Below are 21,601 nucleotides of genomic sequence, written 5' to 3'. Positions count from 1 at the left end.
TTCAACAGAATATTCAATTCAATTCAACAAATATTAAATGCATATATTATATGCAAAGTATTTATTTCTGACTGTTATACATATAAAGATGAAAACCAATTAAATCATTATTTCTTCAAAATTTATTATCTGATGAGGCTGAGGGTGATTTTATATACACTTACCTGAACTTTCATCTCTCTAAAGTTTTCCACTGGTTCTTCATTTTAGTGTTAAGATCAAACTTAAGGATGTTAAGGTTAATAGCTGGACGAACAATCTTCAAACTTTAATAAATATCTGATGCCTTTGTTGATGGTTTGACAAGCACTACTAAGCTGAAAACATTCTGAATCTGATCTTGGGTCTGGCAAGCGAATGTATGTTTGTTTTCTTAGGATCAGTCTAATTAAATACAGAGGTTCATTACCAGAAGTCTAACAACCAAAACATTTATGTGTGAATGTATGTTTGTTTGTGTATTTTGTTTTTGACAGCATATCACAGATGTCTTATTAAGATGTAAGAGATTTATGATCTCTATAACTGAAGGGAATATTTAGGGTGATAGATTATTTACATTTTATAGTATTAAATTAAATTTTATTATATCTAAATATAGTATTTAGTGTTTCTTTGAGAATATTTGTATTTTATTTGTAGCTATCTCTAAAACTGTACTTGGACTTATGTTTACACTTTTTATATTCATATACAGAAACTGATTTTTATGGAACTGAGACAAATAGTGTCCAATGATTTTCCCAGGGTCATACTGCTAGTAAGAGTCCAAGGTTGAATTTGAACTTAGGTAATGTCAAAGGGTAGATAGAAATCTAACAAAGGTTAAAAATCTAGCATTAAGGATGTCCATCAATTGGAGAATGGTTGGGTAAATTATGGTAAATGAAAGTTATGGAATATTATTGCTCTGTAAGAAATGACCAGCAGGATGAATTCAGAAAGGTTTGGAGAGACTTACATGAACTGATGCTGAGTGAAATGAGCAGAACCAGAAGATCACTATACACTTCAACAACAATACTGTATGAAGATATATTCTGATGGAAGTGGATATCTTCAACATAAAGAAGATCCAACTCACTTCCAGTTGATCAATGATGGACAGAAACAACTACACCCAGAGAAGGAACACTGGGAAGTGAATGTAAACTGTTAGCACTACTGTCTATCTACCCAGGTTACTTATATCTTCGGAATCCAATACTTAACGTGCAACAAGAAAATTGTGTTTACACACATATATTGTATATAGGTTATACTGTAACATATGTAAAATGTATGCGATTGCCTATCATCTAGGAGAGGGAGTAGAGGGAGGGAGGGGAAAATTTGGAAGAATGAATACAAGGGATAATGTTATAAAAAAAATTGCTCATGCATATGTACTGTCAAAAATTTATAATTATAAAGTTAATAAAAAAAAAAGAAATCTAACATTAAGATCACTATGATCATTCCAGGATGATTTGGGGATACTGTACACCTTCTCAAGTAACCGCTCTCAACTCTAGACACATGCAAATGAACTAGATTTAGTCCATGTGTGGGCTGCCATTTAGTGAAAGGGATGATAGGTTTGCCTTTCTGACACTCTTCGAGGTTCAGGTGCAAGTTTACCTAATCAGAACCTGTGCTCCCCTTCACATGGCAGCCATGATGGGGAATTGCACAATATAATTCCCTTCTCTCCTTCTTAAGACTGTTTTCATCTCAAAGAGAAAACAGCCTTAAGGACAAAGTTACTTCTTATAAATTTTTCTTCCTGCTTAGTGTCCAATTAATGTTACAACACTTTATAATAAAAAGCAAGAGTGTTTTCATACTGATTTTCTTAGGCTAGGAATAGTTTTCTTTCATGATTCTGAATCACAGGCATGGTTAATTTCCAAAGTGCCTAAATGCTGAGCTAGTTAGTATATATAATGATCTGTAGTCAGGAAAGGCCACTTTCATCATGCCCTGTTCCACCTCCACCATATAAATATGAAAAAAAATAGTAATGATTATCAGGAAGTTTATGATATGCTAAAGAAAACTACACAGCCTAAAAAATCCTAATACTATTTATTGCACATGGTAGGAATAGCATTTGTTACAAAGGTTTAGATGATTTCCACTTAAGTCATCAAGGCTTGATCTAGAATTCTAAAGACATAAATAACCTACCCTATGAAGATTTGAGAGTCCTGAACTTCAGGAGAATTTCTAGTATACTGTTAGACCTATTTCTTATCAACTTTATTGTCTTGAAAAGAATGGAGACAGAGGGAACAATTATTCTTTTCAATAAATGATTTCCTTTCGTTTGTTACTTTTAATAAATTTATTTTATTGAATTTCATTGTCTCTAAATTTTTAGTTATATTTGAATCTGAAGTCTTAATCACTGGGCTAGCTTGAGGTAAGCCTGACCTAGAAGAGCTTGATAATTATATAACAGTGGCACAAATAACATTCTTCTATAGTTTCAGGGAGGGACCTTATTTAGAATACAAAGATTAATTTAGGAGAGAATGCTTATAGATTTTCCAAAGACAAAAACTGTCAATGGATCAAAAAATTTATATTTCAAGTGAAGACTCAATGTACCAGAGCCCTAAACTATTTCAAATGAAGGAGAAAGACTAAGCTCATTAGGCAGCATATTTCCTGCCTAGAACTTCAGCTATCAAGAAGCCTAGGGAATAGAAAATTCCCATAGAGCATTCTAACACTGATAGTTAGCCTGCTCCCTCACAAGTTCAGAATTGAGAACACAGACTTAGAGTTTCGTCTAGGATTATAGCTAGTTCATGCCATCATCTATTTTAGAGGGGAGAAAAATGGACAGAAAGGAGAATAAAGAAGAATTTGAAAGGAGCATGATATATAATATATAAAACTTTGTTGAAGCCAAAAACCCTCTAAAAGTTAGAATGAAACAAAGATAATGTAATGACTTCATGAAACAGTGAGAAATATTAAAACACTGTCAAAATTAGGAGAAAGTACAAGAAAACATAAAATATATCCTAGCAAAAACACCTGAGTTAGAAAACTAAGAAGAAAAAATATTAACAATTATTGGACTATCTGAAAGCCACTAATGAAAGAAAGAACAACAACAACAAAAAGTTTAGCCATGATATTTTTAAAAAAAACATATATAAATATTAAACTTTCTAGACATTTTAGAACCAGAGAACAAACTGGAAATAGAAACAGTATACTAGTTATCTACTAAAAGAAAACCTAAAAATGAGAAATGTCAGGAAAATTATAGCCAAAATTAAAGAGCTTGTAGGTCTAAGGAAAAAAGAAAGATTTCTAGTACTATGAAGCCATACTCAAAATTATAAAAGAAGTAGTAACCACTATCATAAAGCAGTGGAATACTTGTTGTATAATGTTGCAGAAGCCAAAAGGAATAAATTTATAACAATAAATTCTCACTCAGAAAAAAAATGAGTACAATTCCATTGAGAAAAAATGATTTTTAATGAAACAGAGGAGTTCTAAGTATTCCTGATTAAAAAAAAAAAAAAAAAAAAAAACTAGAGCTATATAGAAATTTAAAGCTTTTATAGAATTTTAGAATTTATTTAGAAATTTATAGAAATTTATAGAAGCTTAAAAAGGTAAACATGAATGAGCAATCAAAAGAGAGTAAATGATTAAAGTGCTTACCATCTAATCCAGGGAGAGAGGATACATATGTCCCTGAAGTATTTTATCAGCAAGCAAAGCATATTTCTACATGATGTGTACAAAGAATACAGTTTCTTCTGCTCTCTCAGTTCATTGCCTATTTTTGAGGAGGTGGGTAAAGTATTTTATTATTGTTTCTCTAGAATTATGATTGGTCATTATGTTTTTGAGTTTAGAACTATTGTATTGTATTGTACCCATATACCACAACTTGCTTATCTGCTCTCCAATTTATTGTGATTCTATCAGATTTCCATTCTTTATCACCTCAAAAAGATATATATATATATATAATTATTTTAATATATCCTTAGAATTTATTTTTGCTTAAGACTTAATCTTCCATTATCTGTCTTCTCTCCAATTTTCCCAAATATGCTTCCATATGACTAATGATGAAGCATGTTACTTAGCTCATGACAGAAAGGTAAAGGACTTTGAAAGGAGGATAAATCATATTCTTTTGGACATGACCAATGAGAAAATTTGTTTTGTTTGATTTTTGATTTTATATGCTTGTCACGGTTTTTTTCTTTATTTTTCAATTGGGGACAATTTTTTTTGGTTGATTAAAAAAAATTAAGGCATTGAGTCTAGCAGACAGACTAATAAAGAAACACTTCCTAATAGACCAAATAAAAATGGAGTTGAAGAAAGGGAAGCTATAAGAATCTACAAGATTCAGGAATATGGAAGCACAGAGGCAGTCTGTACTATGAAAGAGATCAAGATACTAGATTTGATGTTATTTAGGACAATCTAGCAAAAGGAGTATCAGGATAGACACTCTCTAGCTTAAATCTCCAAACTTCAGAATAAAAGTATTAATCCTGTGTCTCTGTTCTCACTTTACATTTTCTTATTAAAGGTTCAAAACCTTCCCTCTGGGCACAGGGAAGTCTGTTTTCCTTTATTTGTTTTAGACATTAGACATTTGCTTTGTCTATATAAAAATATTTAGTGACAGGTCATTGCTAGACTGGGTGTACTTAATGGAAAAAAAAAACAATTAGGAGGAGGTAATTTGTGGGAAAAAGAAAAAAGGAAAAAAAAACATGATCAAAGGACAGAGACAGACAATTCTAGGGCTTCTTTGTTTTTTACTAGAATATCACACTATTTCAGACTTGACATGTACAAGTAACAAAAGTATAAAGAAAATCATAGATTTTTTAAACTACTCTCTAGAGCATACAAGTAGCATTAATTACTCTTCTTCCTGTCATTTCCACCAAACGTCATCTAAGCAATTATTCAATAGCTGGATAAGGGGCAAATAGGGGTGATTGATTAGCTCTGATCACTCCTGCACCCTACCAGTTGTACACTATGGATTCCATGCAAGTTTCCAATATGCATCAGAAAGGAAGTCTCCATTACCAGAGTTCCCTTCAGTAATGGAAAAGGGAGGAATTATCAAAAATTAAAAGGAAGGTTTTCCAGCTTACCAAATCTAAACTATATTATAAAGCAGCAGTCATCAAAACCATTTCATAGGGGCTAAGAAATAGAGTGATAGATCAGTGGAATACATTAGGTACATAAGACACAGTAGTAAATCTATTGTTTGATATATCCAAAGACTCCAGCTTCTGTGATACGAACTCTCTATTAGACAAAAATTACTGGGAAAACTGGAAAGTAATGTGGCTGGACATAGATCAATATCTCATACTCTGTACCAAGATAAAGTTGAAATGCCTAAATGATTTAGACATAAAGGGTGTTAACATAAGCAAAGTAGAAGAGCAAAGAATAGTTTGCCTATCAGATCTATGGAGAGGGGAAGAATTTATGACCAAATAAGAAATGGAAAATAGTATAAAATTCAAAATGTATAAATTTGGTTATATTAAATTTTTAAAACTTTGCAAAATAATACCAATGCAACCAAGATAAAAAGAAAGAAAGGAAGTAGAAAAAATTTATAATCAAGGACTCATTTCTCAAATATAATGAGAATAGAGTCAGATTTATAAGACTAGAAGTCATTTCCCAGTTGATAAATGATCAAATGATATGAAGAGGCAATTTTAAGATGAAGAAATTAACCCTATCCAAAGTCATGTGAAAAAATCGGTAAGTAAATTGGTACTTATTACTAATTATGGAAATGCACATCAAAACAACTCTAAGGGATTATCTTATACCTATCAGGTTGGCTAATATGATAGAAAAGAAAAATGATAAATATTGAAGAAGATGTAGGAAATTTGGAGCACTAATTCATTGTTGGTAGAATTGTGAACTGATTCAACTATTTTGGAGGAAAATTTGGAACTATGTTACAATGAGCTATAAAACTGTATACCTTTTGATCCAGCAACATCATTACTGGGTCTATATACCAAAGAAATTATAAAAAGGAAAAAGGATACACATTTACAAACATTTTTATAGTAGCTATTTTTGTGGTAGGGAAAATTGGAAATTGTTGGAATTCACATCAGTTGGGAAATGGCTAGACAAAATTATGTTATATGAATGAAATGGAATACTATTATTCTATAGAACATGATGAGCAGGCAAAGTTCAGAAAGAAAAAAAAAAAACTTGGAAAGACTTACATGAACTGATGCTCAGGAAGTGAGCAGAACAAAACAAAACAAAAAAAACAAACAAACATTGTAATAGAAACATCAAGATTATGTGATTATTGACTATGGCAGACTTAGTCCTTCTCAGCAATACAAGAATACAATACGATCCTAATAGATTTTGAATATAAAATGCTATTCCAGTTCCCAGAGAGAGAACTACAGATTCTGAATGCAGATCAAAGCATACTATTTTCATTTTTTTGTTGTTTGTTTGTTTTTGTTGTTTCTTGTGGTTTTCCCCTTTTGTTCTCATTCTTCTTTTACAACATAACTAATGTTGAAATATGATTTATATGATTTTATATTATAACCTATATCAGATTGTTTACTGTGTTGGAGAAAGGGGAAGGAAAGGAAGGAAAGAAGAAAAATTTGGAACTCCAAATATTATAAAAAAGCATGTTAAAAACTATTTATGTACAATTGGAAAAATTAAATACTATTAATTGCAAACATGAGGAAGAAAGGAATTTCTACAAAAGTTATATTCTAATTCCTATTGTGGTATGGCTTGGTGTAGACACTTGCTCAGGGTCATACTGCTAGCAAGAATCTGAGACTGAATTTGAACTCAGGTCTTCCTAACCCCTGGGCTGATGCTCTATATGACACCACTTAACTACCCTGACCCATGGAATTTAAAAATCTATACTAGGAAAGAGCAATCTTGAGCAGTTTTCAGCGATCCAGAAATCATTTTTATTATGTTTGGGGCCATTGGATCATGATTTTTGGTGTTTTTTGTCCTTCAGTTTCTAAGAGAACTACATGATGTCAGAGAGTGATGTAGAGATACACAAAGTTGTCACCCTCACTCTCTCTTCCAGAATCACTGAAGTCCAATAGCAAGACAGAATTTGGAATGGATTGTGATTCTCTGGCATGCAGTGGTTGACCTTAAATCTTTTTTGTCTGACCAAGCTCTAAGAGCTCCCTAGAGCCTAGTCTAGCTACTTTCATGGCCTTTGGAACAAATTGTATATGTATAACATCTTCCATTCCTCCAGATGAAGTCTTTAAATGTTTAGGGTAGATAGAGATCCCCATTCCAAATCACCAACAAGTATGAGACCTCTCAGTTATTCTCAACATTGTTTAACCTTTCTGGCAAGATCATTTACTGGGGTGTAGCTACAATGTGTGTTACAGGTTTTTGGAACCACAGGTGAGTGTTGAGTGCTAGATAAACACGAAAGGTACAACCTGAAAAGGGCTCAGCAAGTCCTCACAACTCATACTCAGTATATATCTTCCTTGAACATCTAAAATACCCATAAATTTATGTATTTAAATCTGGAAAACATTTTAGAAATTATCTTATGTTACAACTTTCTTTTCAGATGAGGCAAATGAGGGCCAAAGAAACTAAATAAATTGACTAAGATTTATTGTCTGAGGTTTAGCTTAGTTGATTGTGGAGCATCACCAGTAGAAAGATGACCATCTCCAAAGGAAGAGAAAGGATCAACATGTGTAAAGGTATTTGTAACAGCTATTTTTGTGGTGGAAAAGAATTGGAAATTGAGTGAAAGCCCATTAGTAAGTTATGATATATGAATGTAATGAAATATTATTATTGTTCTATAAAAAATGATGAGGAGACAGATTTTAGAAAAAGCTTGGAAAGATTGACATGAACTAATGCTGAGTGAAATGAGCAAAACCAGTAGAACATTTTACAAAAGCAGTATTACACGATGATCAATGAAGACAGACTTAGTTCTTCTCAGCAAGAACAAATTCCATAGATTTGGGATATAAAATGCCACCCAAATCCAGAGAGAGAACTATGGGTTCTGAATGTACATGGAAACCTAATATTTTCACCTTCTTATTGTTTATTTTTTTCTTGTTTTTTTTTCTTTTGATTTTTTTCACAACATGACTAGTAGGGAAATGTTTAAAATTATGTACACATATATTCTATATCTGATTGCTTGCTATCTTGGAGGAGGGAAGAGGTAAGAGAGGGAAAAAATTGAAACTTAAAATCTTATAAAAATGAATGTTGAAACTATCTTTGCATGTAATTGGAAAAAAAATAGTATTGAATTTTTTTCTTTTAAGTTGGTCATTTCTAGATCAATTTTTCAGGCAAAGTGATTTATGATAAGGAGAAGTGTAAGGTCTGGGCTAGCTCCTCTGAAGGGTTCAGAATAAGTCCTTGCCCCACGTTTGGGTGCCAAATTGTAATGTTCTGTTGTCTCTCAATTGTAAGCCTTCTCTGAGAAGAGGTTTCTTTTCTGTATAATATTTTCCTCTGGGAGCAGGTTTCTTGGGAGGCTTCTGGAGCCTTCCCCTCCAAAAGTATGGGATTGCTGGACTTGCAAATCCACTGGACATCTACTCTTTGATCCAATCCAGAGTGACTCTTTTCAGACTGCCTTCCAAACTCAATCTCCCTGGAGGCAGCCTTAGTGGCTCTTTATATCCTCCCAGAGAATGGGCTTGTGGGTACTCCTTACTGAGTACCACAAGCTCCTTTAAAGTATTCCTTCAAAGGTGAAAACTCCCTTAAAGGTTTGAACTAAAGGTGTGAATTCTGAGCTAGAAAATTGTTAAGTACTAATTTAGCACTTAGTAAGAACCTAACAGAGAAGGATATCATCAGTAGAGCGAATACCAGTGAAATAATCCATTCATTTTATCATTCATTCAACAAGCATTTACTGCATACCTGCTGCATGTGAAGCTTTAAAAATTAAAGAAAAGCATTAAGATACTTTAATTTGTCACATAATTTTACTATATACTTACTTATATACTTATATACTATATACTCACTTTAGCTCATTCTCTGTGGAATCTGCTTAGCATTCATGTCTCTACAGAGCTAATATACAGAATCCTAATATCAAAACAAGCCAACAGCTGATTTTTCACTTCAACAGATGTAATTCTAAATTCCTAAAACACTTCAAAGAGAAGTGTGTGTGTGTGTGTGTGTGTGTGTGTGTGTGTGTGCATAAACAGAAACAGAAAAGAATTATTCAAAAATTAATGTTTTAATGTTTTTAAGATTGATTTAAAGATAAAATGTTGCTGGAGTCACTTAAGCAACAACTCACTAGTACATTCCTAAACAGTTTTCTATCATTTATAGATTTATTATGCTATACAACATGATTTTTAGTGCTGGTCAAATAAAATGTTACATGTACAATTTACATCTGCTGCTCTTCTATTTTGCAGAACATTCCTAAGGTTTTGCTTTCCTTCTTTAAACTCTGGATATGACTTTGTCAATTGAAAAAAAAACAAAAAACAACTTCTATAAACTTCAAAAAGTTGTTGTTTAGTTAATTTCTGCAACCGATATTTTCTTTAAGCATTTAAAAATTAAATTGTAACACTCACTTCAATTGAAGATAGTATCTAGGAGAGGAAAATGCACCAATTTATAACATTTCCACATATAAAAATATCACACATAATGGAACTGTTGATAGTAATTATATTTTCTTACTTCCTTTTTTGAACACAGGTTCTTAAGTCAATGATTATAGGATCAAAGAATTAAAGGACATTCACAGGCCACTTAGCCCAATCACCTTCTTTTACAAATTTATACTTAGAGTATTCTTGGTACAGTGGAAAGAGCACTATTTAGGAGGACTGAGTTAAAATCTGATCTTAAATGCTGCATTCTCTGAGCAAGTCACTTAACTTTGTTTATCTCAGTTTTCTCATTTATAAAATGAGTTTTGATGAAGGAAATGGCAAAGCATTCCAATATCTTTACCAAGAACAGCAACAAGAGATGCATGCAGCATTATGTTATTGCATTAGGTGATGGGAATACAATTATAACAAAATGAAGAATGCCTATACAAAAAAGATTGTATTCTAATGCACACATACACATACACAAACAGAGCTTAAATATAAATATCTATGAAGAGTAAAATGCAAAGTGTTCAAAGGGACACTATTAATACTTAGTATAGATATGGAATGGCTTTGTAAAGAAGATAATGTTTAAGAAGCATTTTAAAGGGAGAGAGAGAATTTTTGAGGAAGAGGCAAAAAAATAATGAATATATAATATAGGAATGGGGGATGGCCAGTGTAAAGGCAGGGAGATCGTGAGAAACAGAAAGATCAGCTAGGCAGTTAAATGCAGAAGAAAGCCTGAGAAAGATTAGGACTGAGAAAAGATAATCAGATTTGTCAATTAATAAATTATTGATAACTTTGGGAGAAACATTTTTAGTTGAGTGATGAGACTGGTGCAAGATTGCATAGCCCTGGGGAATAAGTAATAGAAAAAGGTAGTAGGAGAATGAAATCATCATCTTTTGTCAAAGAGTTCTGCTGAAAAAAATTGGGATTAGTAAAAGAAGACTGGAAAACCTATTGAAGACCTTATTTCTCCCCCTCCTGTGTTTGCACTCAGTCAAGAAGAGCCTAGACTAGTTGGAAAAATCACCCTATGTGTAGGATCTCTGCACTTCCAAATCATTCAGAATCCAGAATTCACAAAAAGAGGAGGAATTTAGGGACCCCATGTTTTCCGCCCAAAATGCAATTTGAATTGGTTAAATCTTGATTTAAATCTTTAGAAAGATTGTGGGAGACTATCACTTGGATCTATCCAATTTGGGCAGTGACTGGTCTTAGTCCAACCATTTTGACAATACTTGCAGTACCTTAAAAAGAATTCTTGATTTCCCTATTTTGTTTGCAATGATTGCAGTTCCTCCCCCCCATGCCTGAAATGCCCTTCTTCTTCACTTCCACCTCATACTTTTCTTGGTTTACTTCAAGACTCACCTCACATTTCCTTTTCTGTAGGAAGCCTTTCCCTGTCTTCTCTACTGTTAGAGCCTGCTCCTTTCTGATCAACTTTATTTACTTTGTATACAATTAATTATATGTTGTCTCATCCACTAGAATGTGTATAATGCATATTCCATGAGAGTAATGGAACTATTTCCTTGACTTTATTTTTAATCTCTAGTATTTAGCACAGTGTGTTTGAAATAGGAAATGTTTGATAAATAAAAAACATTTTGACTAAATAATAGGAAGGGAGGAAATATATAGGTGGATAGATTGAGGGAATGATAGAATCTAGAGAAAGCCTTTTCAATTATTTATTTATTTATTTTAGAATGGAAAAGATACATATTTGAAGGGCATAAGGAAGCAGCCAACCAATAGGGAACACTTGAAAATTAGATGGCAAGGAATGGGAGGGAGGTTGAAGGATGCCTTCTGTTGAGAAAGAAAAGAAGTGATGATAATATATATAAAACTCTACTATATATATATATATATATTAGAGTTGGCCTTGGTAAGGTAAAGGTTTATCTCCTTTCCAAGATAGGAGTAAAGAAAGGGAGTAGGAGATGATGTCAAAGGAGTATTAAGAAGAAAATGAGGGGAGAGAGCATTCATGTTGAATGATTATTATTTTCTCATTAAATAAGAGCCAAGTTTTTCAGCTGAGGGAGGAGGACAGGCCAAGGAGTTCTTTAGGAAAGAAGAAAATTTAAAAGACATTTTATGGCTAATGAAATAGGGAATGAAATAGAGTAGAATAAAATAATTGCCTTGTTGCAATAAAGGTCTACTTTGTGTTAGATAAAATGAATATGTCCTTAGAATAGTTGTGAGGCTTCCTCTAGCTTTGTTTAGCAGCTCATGAGTAGGAGTACAGTATAATGGGAGTAATCTGGTACTCAAGTTTAATAACAGAAGAGGAAATTGAGGATCAGGAAGGCAAAGTTACTTGCTCAAGGATCCCAAGTAGGAATTTCAAATGTAAGATCTGAATTTTGGATTTCTGATTCCAGATGCTTTTTTTACTGGCACAAATATCATGTTTATATTTATGATTTTCACACAAAAACACACACAAGACACACATGTAGACTGAGAAAGTGTCTTTTAGAAGGTTTTGTTTTGTTTTGTTTTTAAATCAAGGAAAATGTGCTTTAAATGGTTAGCATTAGTTTCAAGGGAAAACAAGAAAAGAATGAAATGTCTTAGATGTGTCAGGAAGTTACCAAATTTACCTGAGGAAAATTAAAACTGGAGATATGATATACCATCATCCCCAATCATGAAATCTTCTCCCCAGGCATATCAAATCTGCACATGCTTCTGTGATGTTAATGTTCTTTATCCTGTCAAAAAATGAAAATATCATATCAAATCTAAAGACTATTTTACGAATATTTCTTGCATAGTACTTTACAATGTGCACTTCAGTTTAGTTTCAAATCTTTTGGAGCATGTTTGGTTATTGTGCCAAGAAATGACCTTGATGGCACAAGGGTCTTCTCCATCTCTGATTACCATTGTCTAATTTGTTCCTGATTAATAATGAAGCTATTTAAGTACTCAAAAGTGTATAAATGATTACACATTTTATATAATAGCTCTTAATGGCAGGAGACAGTTAATGCATTGATATTACCAATATTCACAGCTTTTACAAATTGAAAATTAAAATTGAGGAGAAAATAACATTTGACATAATAAACAAAGCATAGCATCTGTCCTTAGATTATCCAAAATAAGAATTTAGACTTAGAAAAGATCTGAGTCTTCACCTAATCCTCCCCATTCATCCTTATTATAGAGATAATAAAAAAGAATAGGAAACTGAGGCCATGAAGATTCAAAGCATTATTATATTTTGTCTCTGAGCTAAAATGTGCCTTCTGACACCAATACTATTCTTCATTACTCCTATTAGACTTCTCTTATCTCTCTACATATTTTGGGAGATTTTGAGAGTTGACTTATAGTGCTTGAATAGAAAATGTTAGTTTTCATTAGCATTCTCTCCCCTTACCTCTTAAATGATGAAATTTGAGTAATATCTTTACACTTACATATGCTATCCCAGACATGGCATTAACCAGTGTGTCCTGACTCTATACCTGGTTGTCCTTCCCTTATTTTCACACTATTTCCCAAATTGGCTTGAATTAGGATGGTGATGCAATGTAACCTTCCCACAACAAATGTTGGCAATATTGCCTTTTTCCATGGCATTTAAAATAGTTTGATACCAGCACATGCACAAGTGGCTTTTCTCCTTTTTAACCATAAAAGTTCCTTCACAATATATAGCTGGAAAATCGTGAGACTGTGGGTGCTTTTGTTTGATTGATATGATACTTTTACTTACAATTACACAAAGGCCTAATTCAGGCACTCATGAATATTTGTAAAAGGAGTTCCAAATTTAGATTAGTCACATTCAGACCTAATGAGAATGCTCTGTGCTAATGCTAATTATTTTAAGATATATAGTTCCTATTGTAAATGTCATTATTATTCTGTGTATATGCTTGAAGACTACAGGGCATAGCTTCTACAGATTGCTGCCCTTGCAGTCCAAATAGGTTTTGTTATTTTGTTGTTTTTCTTCAGTTTTTTGATTTAAACAAAAAAAGGTGGATCATAGGAGAAACTGTAAAATTAAAAAAAATATTCTTATAACGACAGATCTAATATCTTTGTAATTTGACAGTTCACTGACTCTTTGCTGTGGGATACAACGTATTTATTTTCCTACCTCTCTCTCAGCATGGCTTCCTTGAATCTGTTATTTTAGGTTATAGAAAGTTGGCCTGCAATGTATATCTATATTCCCTGACATGAAATCTGCTTCCCAGAGCTCAGGCTAAAGAGAGAAACCCGTTTGAAGAAGCTGCTCCATAGGGGATAAACTGCCCAGTTTGTGTTGTTAAGACTTAATGAGTTCATTCGAGCAACTCTCCTGCAATTATTTCCCAGTGATGTACGACAAGTTGCTGTTCTTACAGGCTTATAAAATGTTACAGAGCTCCATTAATTTGCCCTTCATTAGCTATGTAATTTTGCTAATGATCCAGTCTATTTAGAGGCATTATGTCCTCTGAGAGTTATGAGCTGGGCTATAAAGTCTTATGAAGGGTTGCACATTCAATGTGCACCCTTATGACTCCTAGACAAGTATTCTACCATGGTGCCCCTAATTGTGTTTTTACTTCTACTCTTGAGTAGAGCCATCTCCTATTGATAAATGAATAATCATTCCACATATGAAATTACACATTTAATGGAAGTGTTGGAATGCTAAATGATTAAATCTGTTAATTGTGTAAGATTGCCGAGCCTAATGAGGCATTTTGTCATTAATGGGTTTCCACTGAATTTGCTTTTAAAAGTCAGTACTGTTCAAATACCTTTTCAGTTTCTTTGATTCCTGACAGTACCAGGGTGGTGGGCAGCAGATCCAGAAAGACACAGGACTAGAACTAAATACAACTACCACATAACAGCTAGGAATAATAGTTATCCCTTGCAAAAGATCTCATTCAAATCCCATATCTCCTAGATACAATCTACACAATTATAGAGATGAACAGATGCATTCTCTGACATCAAATGATGGGAAAATAAATGAAAAAGCTTATCAGTTTTCCTTGTGCTTTTCCAAAGCATGGGTACAGCAGAAAAAGACCTTCAAAGTAGACAGCAGTACCAGGAAATCCAGGTCATGGTGTAGATTCCAAGTAGGAGAATTAAGGATTAAGAAACAAGATCAAGATCTCAGTATGGGAAGTAAGAAACGGGCAAGAAAGTCAGATCAAATTGAAAAATATGCATACCTCAATTCAAAAGCCATCTTCTCCTTAGAATCTTGTCTCTCTTTTTCCCCCCCAGATTTCAAATAAACTTACTATGCAATGTGATTCATTAGAGCAATTTGTTTATTTCATCCTTACTAGACTACAATCTCTGTGAGATTAGGGAATGTTTGTCTTTTAACTATGCAACCAAATTCTACCTATAATGTTTATTATAAAGTGGATATATGATAAGTGCTTGATATCTTCTTTCTTATCTGCAACAAACAGATGTTAAAAAAGAGAAATATAAAAGATTCAGATTGACACAACAAGGGCTAAGAAATCAACAAGTATCAGAAGTCAGGAAACCAGGGATTCTATATTAGGAAGCAATTAGAGGTCAGTAAGGGAAGGTGTTGAAAATCCAAGCAGATTATGAGCTCTAGGATCCAGGAGGTATCTAACACTCAAAATCAAAGCAAGAGATGAGCTTGATCCTTAGCTTATTTGCCCTGGGAGCTGCTTTTTTTTTCTCCCTGACAAGGCAAAACTGGAGCTAGTTTGGGGGTGTTTGTAACTAGAGTACAGTAAAAATTTGTGCCTGGCAATAGAGTGAGAGAGCTATTTGCTTAATTGATGTTTGTGGAAAAAGATTAAAGGGGGGGAGAGAAAAGAAGGAAGGAAGAAAAAAAGGAAGCAACAGAGGGAGAGAGGGAGGGAGGGAAGGAGGAGGAAAGGAGGGAGGAAGAAAAGGAGGGAAGAAGGAAGGAAGGAAAGGAAGGAAGAAAGAAGGGAGAGATGAGGGAGGGGGAAGAAAGGAGAAGACAGATGGAGAGGGAAGGGAGGATAGGGAAGAAAGGAGGAAATTTGGAAACTGATTATAACAACTATGAAAGAGATAAGGTTATGGTAATTTCTGACACACTATTTGACCTGTGGAATTTCATACAAATGAAATCATATTCTCATACAGAGACTGGAAATTGCAGTTATAAATGCCCAAAAGGCACATGGGATTATTTTCTATAAAGTGTGATTGGTTGCTTCCACACCTCCCCTCTTATTAAACCTGTGAAAATTGTATCTGGATATGAATGGATAATCAGTAAGTGAGAGGGTCCTCTTCAAACTTGCCTTCTTAGCAGCCTTAATGTTCAACACCAGCCTGCTCATTCCTTCATCCCCAATACATCCTCAGCAAACCATTTTAGGATCTTATTTGATCCTCAAAACATCCCAGGGATTTAAATACCATTATTTATTGTTCATTTTTCTTTTTCTTTTTTTCTTTTTAATTTTTTTTTTTCCTGAGGCTGGGGTTAAGTGACTTGCCCAGGGTCACACAGCTAGGAAGTGTCTGAGATCACATTTGAACTTGGGTCCTCCTGAATTCAAGGCTGGTACTCTATCCACTGTGCCACCTAGCTGCCCCTATTGTTCATTAAAAAAAAAAAAAAAAAAAAAAACTGAGGAACACAAAAGTTAGTAACTAAGAGTTACATATTTAGTGTCTGAGGATTTTAATTCTGATGTTCCTGACTGAGGTAACTCCACTCTATCCATCTTCTTACCTCGCTAAACAACCTTCACTGTATAATGAATAGAGTCCAAACCCCTTATTGTACAAGTAAGAAAACTGAGGAAGAAAGAAGCTAAATGACTAGCATATAATCAGCTATAATAAGGCAGGATTTTAATTGTCTTTCTGATGTCATTTAATTGAACCCACTTCTTCCTGAGGTAAGAAAATTGAGGTCCAAGGGCAGCTAAATGGCACAGTGAATAGAGCAACTGCCCTGTAGTTAGGAGGACTTGAGTTTAAATCCAGCCTCAGACACTTTGTTGTGTAATCCGAATTGCCTTGCCAAAAAATTAAAAAAAAAAAAAAAATAAGGAAGAAAAAAATTGAGGTTCAGGTATTTTATACTAGTTGTCTAATTTTACACATATATGTGATAGAGCACCTAACAAAGTGACCAGCACATAATAGACACAACAAAACTTTCTTTTCTGTCCTCCTTTGCCTACAAATGCAATGTTTGTTGCTCCATTGTTGCTCCAATTCACAATAAAACCTCTCTTTCATAGCAAGCTTGCATATGATTCTATTGAGAAAGTAGCAGGCAGCTCTGTCAAAGTGAAAGCTCTGCTTTCCCTTCTCTGCTACTTTCTGCATGACCTTAGGCAAATTACAACTTCTTTTCCCGTCATCTTAGCCAATCTAACAGGTATGTAGTGGTATCTCAGAGTTGTCTCAATTTACATTTCTCTGATTAATAATGATTTGAAACACCCTTTCATATGACTAGAAATAGTTTCAATTTCTTCATCTGAAAATTGTCTATTCATATCCTTTGACCATTTATCAATTGGAGAATGGCTTGATTTCTTATAAATTAGAGTCAATTCTCTATATATTTTGGAAATGAGGCCTTTATCAGAACGTTTATCAGTTTCCTGTCCTATAAGAAGATTGGACTAAATGGTTCTAAGATCTCTTCTAGATCCAAGTCTATGATTTTAAGTCATCTGACTTTTCTGGGCCTCAGTTTCATCATCTATAAAATGATATTAGACTAGATAATTTTTAAGTTCACTTAAAACACTAATTCTAAAATCATACAACAATGATTATTCAAAAGTCCACTGTGTACCAGCATTGTGTTAAGGACTGAGAACATAAAGATGTGGTAGAAAGAATACCTATTTTCAAAGACTTGACATTATACTGAAGAAAAATAAATGGATATACAGCTCTTTAAAGCTATATAGAGTAAATGCTGAAGATGAGTTGGAAAAAGCTATTAATAACAAGAATTGGGCCTTGTGTAGTTTCATTGGAATATATAGGATGAACATGTCTCCAGGTTAGGGTATTTAGTATTTCTTTTCATTATTTTATATGTATATATTAACTTTTATACATATTTCTTTATGAATCATGTTTGGAGAGGGAAATCAAAACAAAAGGGAAAACAACAAGAGAAAAAAAAAGAAGAAAAAGAAAAAAGTGAACATAGAATGTGTTGATTTACATTCAGTATCCACTCATTTCTTATTTGCTATTGCAATTATGCTTTACTCATAGAACACAGCGCCTTCTTTGATGTCGGTATGCCATGCTTAGTGGTCCTATGCCAGCATCTCCCATGTCTCACAATCAATACTAAAGTGTAAAAGGTTGAAACTCTTGAGTTAATACACTGAGGTGTGACAACCGAGCACTTAAGGCTAATTACTGATTGTACAATACTCTATAAGCATATGCCTGGAAAATGACCTTTCCCACTATCCTATGCTAGTTTGATAATTGGTGTATACAGAGACTTGTAGGAGGGACTAGGGGGTGGAGTAAGACTAGCCAGAGTTACTTCTGGGTGGGAGATGAAGAGGAGAGGTCGTGGAGATTCTGTGTCCATCCAATTCACTCCTACCCCTAAAGACCAAGAATAAAGTCACTTTTGCTTATCCTGACTCCTGCTGATTCTAAGGTATCCAGGGAGCTAACTCAGTCTTCACATTAAAGTTCTTCAGAAAAACCTTGAGAGTGTCCTTGTAATTCTTATTATGAATTTCTAGTGAGGTCTCTGTAAAATAGTCTTTGAGATAAACCTGTGTACAGTCAATTGGACCTGTCTTAATTGCAGAAAACTTAGTAGTTTGGTTTGAGAGTATCTCAGTATATGGTCCCTTATCTTGACAGATAATCTTTAGAATCTTCCTAAAACAATTCAAAAGGAAAAGGTTCAATTTTCTGGCATGTGACATTAGCAGACAATCCAAGTTTCATAGGCATAAAACAGTGAAGTCAGAATAATAGTTCTATGGACTTTTAATTTAGTAGGCAACATAATATATTTTCTCTCTCATATTTCTTTTGAATCTTCCAAATGGCAAAGTAGTCCTGGCAATGCATATACAATTTCATCATCTATGTATACAACTCTAGAAAAATGCTTCTAAAATAAGTGTACTCATCCAAAACATTTAAACTTTCTCAATTTTCTGTAAACAATAGTGCAGATTGGTAGAGAACTTCTGTCTTCTAGATGTTAATTTTGAGGCAAAAATTAGCATATATGGCAGAGAATCAACCCATATTTTGCAGCATTTCAGCTTCAAATTCTGAGAACACATTGATTTGTGAATAAACAGTCGTGCACTAATTCTCCCTACACTTTAGACTTTGCTTTTAGCCTTTTCAAGTTAGATTTTCATCAGTACAGTATCTGACCTTGATTTTTTTCTTATTCATTTCTATAATGTCATGGAAAACATCATTCTAAAATGGATGCACTGCATTTTTGATTGGCAAAACTTGAAAGCATTGTCCTGTTCTCAAAACCCAGGTAAGCATATTATAATGAAGCTGATGTATAATACTGATGGTCTCTGAAAAAGCAAAATATCAAAGGCCTTGATCATGTTAAAAAAACAAAACAAAACAAAACAAAACAAAACATTGTTTATAGACTTCAGATCTTCTGCTGGTATATCTTCTGGAGTTTTCAGGCAAGAAATACCATGTTGATTATTCTTCAGGTTTTTCTGAAGCCTTACTGCCTTTATCAAGTAAATGACCTAGCTGATTAAAGAGGACCCTGACAAGAATCTTCTAAGGGAGATATCCCACATGATTGCTATAGGATAATCTGTTGTTGTTTTTTTTTTTTTTTTTTTTTTTTTTTTTTTTTTGCCTTGGTAGAAATGAACAGTGGAAGCATCATTGATATCCTGAAGGATATCCTCTTGCATATAACCTTAAATATTTCAGTCAGATACAGTATGAGCAAAGTATCCCCTGTCTTGCAGATCTTTCCTAGGACATAACTAGTGCTAGGTGGCACGAGAGAAGTCTAATAGCATTCATACTTCTTTTTCAGCTGGAAATTTGTCTAGAGGATTGACTTCACCCTAAGGTACAGAGTTAATGGCTTCATCCTTGGTTGATAATGATCTGATGAAAATTCTATGGAAATTTTCAGCTCATCTCTACAGGATGATTTCCTTTTGTTATTGAACACTGTGGGTACATTAGCATTGAGTGGTTGAGATGTAAAAGAACTATGAATTTTTGCAATCAGCATAAGAGAAAATTTTATCTGCTCTCCTAATGAACCCAGACTTGTGCCCAGAAAAAAATTTAAGTTGTACCTGCCCTTTATTTGATGGAGTTAAACACTACCTTCTTAGAATTGAGAAATTATTTTACTACTCAACCCTGAGGAGCTCTCATTTTTCAATTATCAACTTCTATATTTTCTTATTTTCCCCGATCAAATCAATTCTGATGCTTACAAGTATTCTGGCCCAGATGAGAAGATGGTACTCTTTATCAAATCTCTAAAATCAATACACTCATTTTCTGTCCGATGTTTGCCAATTGTGTTTGGGCTCAGCTTTCCCTTCTGGTAAGCAATAAATTGTTCATGCATGGAGAAACCCAAAAATCTGTTGATATTAAGTTTCTGGAAAATTGTCTTGGTTTTTGGCTGCAACTTTTGCTTACTGTGAATGTTTAGTTTGGACAGGATAAGTCTATAATTGGTCCAACACTTTGTGCTACACATCATCTTACTCATTCTCAGATCTTGCCTGTCTCTTCTCCTTAAGATGGCATAATCTAATAAATCCCAATGATTACTGTTAGAATACACCTATAGTATTGTGTTGCATTTAGGTAAATGGAAGACAATATACAAGTGTTCATTAGTAAGTGGACATTATTACTGTTTCTATTTGACTTCATTTTTCCAAGTTCTGAAAGTCTGTGCTAACTTTGTAATAAAGTCACTCAGAATGAGAAGCTTATCTTCTTTTGACATATTGATAGTGAGAGTCTCCAAGTCTTTCTAAAATTATTCATTGATGTTATCAAGGTTTGTCTTGGTGGGAGCAAATGCACTGATGGTAGTAACAGGACTCTTTTCTGCAAATAGCAATTGAGCCTAATGTCCTCTTCTCTTGTGAGATATACAAGCTTACTTATTAGAATAGATCTTAATATAAAGCATCAGGATGCTCCTCCTCATGGATACTATTCCAGAAAAAGAAATGAAAATAAAAACAAAAACATGTCCAGCTTTGACTTCAGTAAGGTGCCCTTCATTTACAAGCCTTTGTTCACTTAGGGCTGCTGAGTTTCTTTCAACATCTTTCAGTTCTACTTTTTTTTTTTTTTTTTTTTTTGTCTTGTCCATATCTGTGTTTCATTGATTAGTGGAATTATCTTTCATTTTGTAATTTATTTTGGGAGGTGATCAGTGGATTTAAAAAAAAAAATTCTATTTTAGCCTCTGGTGTGAGAATATCAGGATATGTGAGAGTATCAGGATAGTTTTTGATAATTTTTTGAAAGATGACTAGGCCCTTTTTTGACCATGGCTTTCCAGGTGTCCAATAATTTTTAAATGATTTCTCCTGGGTCTATTTTCCATATGAGTTGTTTATATGTTAAAATTTTATATCTACTATATTTTATTCTTTTCATTTTGCTTTATTTTTTCTTGATTTCTCATAAAGTCATCACCTTAAGTTTGCTCAATTTAAAATTTTAAGGAATTATTTTTTTCAATGAGTTTTGTACTTACTTTTACATTTGTCCAATTCTACTTTTAAAGAAGGATTTTTCTTCAGTGAATTTTTGTGTCTCACTTTCAATTTGTCTAAGAATCGTTTGTAAGACATCCTTTTCCTGATGGGTTTTTTGTATGTTCTCGAAGATGCTAATCTTTCCAG

This window comes from Sminthopsis crassicaudata, chromosome 3, assembly GCF_048593235.1.
Source record: "Sminthopsis crassicaudata isolate SCR6 chromosome 3, ASM4859323v1, whole genome shotgun sequence".
Classification (NCBI taxonomy): domain Eukaryota; kingdom Metazoa; phylum Chordata; class Mammalia; order Dasyuromorphia; family Dasyuridae; genus Sminthopsis; species Sminthopsis crassicaudata.
The sequence above is the reverse complement of the archived record's forward strand: the minus strand, read 5'-3'. Positions refer to the sequence as shown.